The following is a 7548-nucleotide window of genomic DNA, read 5'->3' on the forward strand; positions in this document are numbered from 1 at the left end:
GAATCTAATATATCTGTATTCCATGAAAAACAGAGCAACCACAATCTCATATTTAACGAATTCCTGGGAGGAAGTAAAATAGACAGTGCCCTATAGGTTGTTCTATTAATTATTTTAATTATTGTACAAAATTCACTTTCAATAATTCTGGCCTACACCAGCATTGCAACTAAACCAAACTGATCCTCATCTAGACTAGTGTATGATACATCTTAACATCTGTACAATTAAACCAAACTGGGTCTTGGAGGTTCCAACAATTTAGAGACGGAAGTACTACACTATTGATTTACCACATGTAATTGTTTACCAAGAAAAAGTGCTCAAACTGGAAATTGTTGTGTCTTGAGATGGGTATAAAAGCATACAAGAGAGCGCGTGAATTTAGCATAATCATGTTACAGGAAGGGACTTTACAACATACTAGAACATAGATGCGCCCGTTGCCGCGCCCGCCCCTATGTATTAATGAAGAGCTGAGAGTATGTAACAATGTAATCTAGAACTGAAAAAAAAACTATGTCAATAATCGACTAAATCATTCCCATAATTCCATAACAATGGAAGTAATGTATTTTTTATTGCTAATTCTGAATTAACTCATGATATAGTAATAAATATAACTTTGGACACAACGCTACAAATGTGCCTGTGTTTTGTGCTTCAGCAGCTTTCCAGTATTACAACAACTTGCAACATTTCATTATCAAGATTTTATTACCTTCGATAAACTGACTCCAAATGACCAAATCAATATATAGCTTATGCCAAAAGGTGAATCTGTAACATAGCACAAATATCAAAGTCCCCATGCGCCAAATGTTCTCAAGGCTGGGCTATAAGAGCATCTCCAGTCGCGTCCCTCAAAAAACGTCCGGCACAAATGATTTGGGGCACGTTTAGGACCGCGCCGGACAAAAAAAGATCAAAAATCTGTACAGAAAAGAGACCCTTTCCAGCCGCGTCCCTCAAACAGCGTCCGGATGCATGCATTTTAATAGAAGGGACCACCCCATGTGGAAAAGTAGGTGAGAGAAAGTGTGGGAAAGAGAATGGCATGTGGGACTAGGGGCCGTATGCATGCATATGGCTCTTATTTTGTGTCCGGCGTCCCCGGTAGAGACTCTATACATAGAGTCTCTACCGGGGACGCCGGACACAAAATGAGGCGCTATTTAGCTTTGGGAAACGCGACTGGGACGCGATTTTCTCCATTTCTTGTCCGCCGTCCTCCAAACACCGTTTGGGGGACGCGACTGAAGATGCTCTAAATCGAACTGAAAGAAGCTTCATTCATGGCTGTGAAACAATATATAGACCATGTAGAGGTATCCAACTCAATTTGGTACCTGAAATAATAGCTAATATTCTACTCAAACAGTTATCTCCCGCCTTTCTTTTAAGAAGTGGACATTGAAGAGGATCAAGACGGCTCGGTGTACATGTACGTTACTAACTGATCCAGCCATGGTCTTTTGCAACATCCACATGTGAGCAAGAACTTGGGATATGCCTTTTCTTTTGCATCTGGACAAATTGTGCCATATTCTGTGTATAAATGTTTATTAGCACAATATGTCATAAATCATTTTAGGTTAGTACATATTCTTCTAGGTAGTTATATTACTATTAATTATTTTTTATTGCACTATACTTATTATTATCTAGGATTACAAACAATTTGGTCAAAGTATAGACTCAAGATGACGAGAACTCAAGTCCAGAAAATATAACAGTTGCTAACTCTTGGTTCTAAAGGTACTCATTTTATGTTGCAGGACAGTCTGAGGCAAACTGTCAATTAAGATCCCGGCGGCACTGGCAGGAAAACACTTGTCGTTCGTCGCCGTGATTGGCACAGCACATGTGCTCTAATCACACACATACTTGTCGTTCGGCGCCGGGATTGACGCGTTTTATTTACCAAGCCAACAGCCCAACATCTTCTTCCCATGGCTAATTACAATTAATGTTCCGAGGCCCGAAACTTTTCACGCTAATATCATGTCTATTATAACTACATCTCAACGAGTGTGGACTTTTATTTAAAGGTTTCAAAAAAATATGAAATTCTGACATATTTTGAGATTTTGAGTACTATAGATATCAGATTTTTTTCATTTTGTGCGTCTCACATTATAAGATATTTCGAGTTGAAATTTTACATGATGGTAGATCATAACATTGTTGACATCTAATTTTTTTATTTTTTTTCTATAACTTGAAACTGTAGATTTTAATTTTTTTAAAAAAATCGAGATAACCGAGCTACATGTAGCTTGTGGTTTCCGCATCACAACACATTAAGAAGCCTTTACTGGTGTTCTACACTGATACTTTTATGATCACACATTCACTAATCCATCATTTATGATCAACATCTTTGTAAACGACATGGTACAGGTCCAACATGCAAAACCTCCACTCCAAACTTACTTCTCCACTGCTAGCCAACTATAATCATTTAATGGGTACATCCAATACATCTCAGGATTGCAATGTTTTCTCATTATATCCAGGTAGATAAATAGGCTCATTAAACTCTACATCGATGCACAACAGATAACGGAACCACAGCCACACAAACAGCTCAGTCCTTTCGGGTGTAAACAAGCTCACCTAGCTAACAATCACAACAACACTTGCTACCATTGCTACCACAACAGCAGCTGCCCCGTGTCTTAGCTCCACACAACTTCTCGTACCTGCTTCTTGAGAACATCCGAGCAAGATATTTGTCCAGGTCTTCTCCCTCAATGAAAAATGGCTTGTGAAGACCCAATTGGACACGGATAGGAAAATACTTCACAGTTCCATGGCTCTCCTTGTTACACAAGGCCAACCGAGCTAACTGCAAAGACCATGCAATGGCTTCGAGAAGATCATTGAATCTGAGAAGTCGCATCACCCGCCCAACGACAATGCTTCGGAGTTGGTCATTTATCCAGGCACGTTGTTGAACGTAGGTAGAGCTCATCATCAGGAGAACAATCGATATTACAACAATTGAGGACTTCATCGTAACCTGCATGAAAAAGAACTCCTAGATCAAGTTTAGAAAAAAAAAGGGGCGGCTTTGTTGCAGCAGTAGGAATCGAACTTTCAGTTAAGTGGGTGCTATGAATGGATCAAGACCATGTCCGCTATGTGTGAGTTAGTAACCTAGGTGCTGCGTAAGGAACAAGGCCATCTCTTTGGTCACATAAAGAGGTCGCCGAGGATTTTGACGTGGCCTGTCGCCATGGCGAATCGGAGGAGCTCCGTTGAGGACGAACGGGAGCGGGCTGAGATGATGCCCACGCACGCGGGTGAGAATGTGAGATTACGCGGGCGGGGAAAACGCGCGGAACAACGGAGAAAAGGAGCAGGGCTCACGGATGAACCCATCCAGGGTGCATCCATCTTGACTCGAACGGATCAGCGGCTACGATGCGCGAAACAGAAGGAGGAGTGGGGGGCACGGATGCGGGGGCTCACCGGGAGTGGGCTGATGGAGTCGGGTGAGCGAGGCACGGTCGGAGTCGCCGCTTCGGCGGAATCGACGAGTTTTCTGCCGGTGGTCGGAGAAGGGAAACGGCAAGCTTGGCGTTGACTGGAGCCCCCCCCCCCCCCCGGCTCGATTCCTCTCTCCAGGTAGAAGAGGACGGCGAGGCGGTTCTTCTGGCGCCCTCAGCGTGCCTCGGGGCAGACCATGGCGTCGACACGGACGAAGGGGAGCGGCGGTGGCTCTCGGGTGTGGTTCTCTCTCGGTTCGAGGAAGAAGAAAAGGGTAAAAGGGGGCGCAGAGAGGAGGCGATAGGTGAGAGGAGTGGAAGTGTGAGTAAACTGTACGGATGGTTCAGATCCACACTAACAATCCGCCCTTCTCCAGATTTTAGTAAATAACCAAATACTGTATAACACTTTGGGGACGTGTTTTGTTCGTAGTCACGTCCCACAAGCAAAATTTCGGAAATTTTAAACTTGAGCGAGATTCGATTAAATTCATTTAAACTTGGCAGTTCTCGGGGCCGTCGCTGCTGGCGATGAGGCGTTGCTGCCGCTCGTACTCCGCCAGCAGCGCCGCCTTCGACGCTTCCTCCGGCTCCTCCTTCACCTCCGGCTTCGGGATGAGGAGGGTGCCGTCGCGCCTCTCTTGCTGCCGCCGGCTGCCGCTGCCGCCGCGCCTCGGATTGACGGGCGTCACCGGCTCCTCCTTCACAACGCGATTGGGGACGGTGTAGGGCGCCGAGCGGTACGACAAGGACGGCATCGATCGGGCCGGTCCTGAGGAAGAAGAGTTCGAGGAGGACGCGTACGTCCTCCTCGGCTGCCATTGCGTTGCGGGAGATGGTGGTGGTGAGGACGGCGCCTCCAACCTTGGAGCGCCGTTGCGGATGCCGTGGATGACTCTCTCCAGGGTGCGCCCTAGAACGCCCCAGCACAGGAGGCGCCCATCCCTGTTCCAGCTGTTCGGCCCGCCGATGAGGCCGGTGGTGATGTGCATCTCCATGTCGTATTTGGCCTTGAAGTAGGTGGCCCACCAGACGTCATTGTTCTTGGCCGCCCAGGTCGGATCCGCCCGCTCCTCGGCGACGAGTTCAGCCCGCCGGGCACTGATGGCGTCCTTTCATTGCTCCGTGCCCGGCTTCGGCGACGGCGGGATGCCAATGCCGTTCATGGCCATCTTCCAGCCGCCGCTGCTTGGCAGGCGCATGTCCGGCGGGACGGGATATCCCGCGTGGTACAGCGCCCACGCCTCCTTCACAGTTAGGCTGCCGCGGCCGAAGCCGTTCGCCGCGGCGATCTTGCGGGAGGATGAGGAAGACATTGCTTGGAACAGCGAGGAGAAGATCTCGGGGCAGCGAGGAGAAGGTTTGGGAGCGGTGAGAGATTAGGATGAACCGCGGGGCCTCTTATTGTACATCGGTGGCCGCGGGTGGTTGCACGCGATAACGCCGGCGCGGACGGCCACACGGCCATGCGTCCCTGTGTCGCCTGGGAAAACAGGGACGCCATTAACATCGCTTGACCAAAGGTAGGCGACGGGGTTTTAGGCTTCCGAGCCGCTGACGGGTCGGGCCCGCGTCGCTTCGCCTCGCTTTTCATTGTGTCCGGCGTGCCCGGAGCGTCCCCTGTGGGGCGGGGACAGGCTCGGGGCGCCGCACACCGTATCGGGCCGCGCCGGACAAAAAACGGCTTTGGGGGACGCGGCTGGGAACATTTTTTGTCCGGCGCGCCCCAAATCGCTTTGGGGGACGCTTTGGGGGACGCGACTGGAGATGCTCTAAGTGTTAAACTGGTAATCTTCCTTACATCTTCCTTCAGGCCCAGGTATCACATACGTCGTAAAAATAAAGAGCCTTAAGTACTAAAAGAAAAAACCTAGAACAAAATTGAGTGAATACCCAAAATTGTAGTTATTTTATTTCAATCTTTCCATACATAACCAAAAAATGGAAGGGCGGTGCTAGGAATCCCCCGGCGTTCTGCCATGTGTCCTTTTTGCTACCGGGTAGCAAAAAAAATACTGTTTTTTACTTCATTGTAGCAAAAACGGTTCGTCCACAAAAATAAAATAAAAGGCTAGCTCGCCGGAGATCCCACCGGAGATCTAGCCGGAGACTTCGTAGCATAAAAGTTATGCTATTGTAGCAAAAAATGACATCGGCGGAGCCATAGCCGGAGACCCTCACCGAAGATCTCGCAGGAGACCTTGTAGCAAATATATTGTGCAATTGTAGCAAAACAACATAAAACTTGAAGCAAAAAAGTATGGATGTGTTGCAAATGTACATAACCGAGACCTCATCGGAGAAATCGACGGAGATCTCGTAGCAAAGAACTTATACTTTTGTAGCAACATTGCAGAACGGTGGTAGCAAATACAAAAATAATGTGTAGCAAAAAGGAACCGAAATATGTAGCACAATCATCCTAGCTCCCCCGCCATGGTAGCATCGCCATCCACCCATCATAGTATCCATCCCTGCCTTTTGCAGCACTGCCCAACATTGCTCCGCCCCTAGGTGGCTTGCAGCAACTCCCGAAAGCCAGTTTGACGCACCGTCGTGACGTCGTTGGCAGCACCCACCTTCTCCTTGCATCTCCGACGAGCGCGGCCGCGACGACCTCATGTCCCGGGACGAGTGTGTGCAGGACACGGGTGTGACGGCTAGGCGGAGCCCCGCGAGTGTGCCACATGACGGCGCCCAGGCGAAGCTTGGCCTCGACCTCGGCAGCAATGTCCTGGTCTCGTCTCCGGCCCGCGTCGTACCAGGTCGAGGCAGGCGAGCTCTCGGCGGCAAGGCGGGCGAGCTCCGGGCGAGCTCCGGGCGGGCCTCGCGAGTGCACCCCATGGCGGCGTCCAGGACGATGGCGCGGATGTCGCCCAAGCGGGGCTTGGCCTCGACCTCGGCAACAACGTCCTGGTCATGTCTCCACCTCTTCGGCCACGCGTTGTTCCAGATCGAGGTAGGCGAGCTCTCGACGGCGAGGCTGGCGAGCTACGGGTGCGAGACGGGCGAGCTCCAGGCGGGGCCGGGCTGTCTCGGCTGGATAGAAGGTAGAGGAATAACGTGGGCGCGCGGTGGAGCGAAACTGCACAGGTTCTGTGGTGGAGAGACACCAAGCGGATAAGGCTGAGATATTTGTTCGGTAGTTGGTGGGATGGTGGGCCAACGACAGCGATGGTCACCTGATAGAGCCTGATATCCCACAAGTATAGGGGATCGTTTGTAGCCTTTTCGATAAGTAAGAGTGTCGAACCCAACGAGGAGCTAAAGGTAGGATAAACATTCTCTAAAGTTCTATCAACCACTGATATAACTCTACACACACTAAATGTTTGCAATATCTAGGAAATAAGACTACAGCGGTGATACAGGTTTGAGAGGTGACTTTGCAGGAAAATAAATACACGGAAATAAATGTTAGTGATGCAGCGGTAAAATAAACTATGTAACCAGTAACATGAGTGTGGAAAAGTGGTGGTAATAGTGGTGGCTTTGCTCAAGACAAAATAGTGACGTTCTCGGATTCACTGTCCTCGAAGGAGCTCTCTATGTGGGAGAGGCTAAATATACATGCACTCCGCTACTTGGGATTGCAAGCACTGTATGATTGGCTTGCTAGCAAACATCCGTAACTATTAACAAGCATTAAGGTTTCCCCAACCATAGCCTTAAGCTCTAGGTCCCCTTTACTCCCATACGTGCAACTAATCGGTTCACGTTCTCAGGTTTCTGTCGCTCCGGCAGAACTCCCCCCGCTTCGTTACAAATACTACCAACCATAGGTGTTTGATCCATGCGCGCACAAATATAATGGACACCAAGGATAATAACATATCAGATCACAACTCTAATGAATCAAATAAAATCACCCATCCAATCTAAGAACAAATAAACTATGAAACATGACATAGATCATAGGATAGAATATAACATCGAACAACATGTTTTACATAGGGCGGTACCGAGGTTTATGAGAGGATGGACCCCTGAGTACAAGGAGGAGTTGGCGATGGAAATGGTGGTGGAGACGGCGGAGAGGGCAACGTTGAGTGCA

The 7548-nt window shown here is 48.9% G+C and overlaps 1 long non-coding RNA gene across 1 annotated transcript; it reads right to left on the reverse strand.

Annotated features, from left to right (window-relative positions):
• Positions 1-2411: 2411 nt before the first annotated feature.
• On the reverse strand, positions 2412-3588 carry LOC124657842. The gene is made up of 2 exons (XR_006988899.1): positions 3478-3588; positions 2412-3025 (listed from the first exon to the last, which is right to left on the reverse strand). It is a non-coding gene; the product is annotated as an uncharacterized LOC124657842 (long non-coding RNA).
• Positions 3589-7548: the final 3960 nt, after the last annotated feature.

Source organism: Lolium rigidum, chromosome 5, assembly GCF_022539505.1.
Source record: "Lolium rigidum isolate FL_2022 chromosome 5, APGP_CSIRO_Lrig_0.1, whole genome shotgun sequence".
In the NCBI taxonomy this organism is placed as follows: Eukaryota; Viridiplantae; Streptophyta; class Magnoliopsida; order Poales; family Poaceae; genus Lolium; species Lolium rigidum.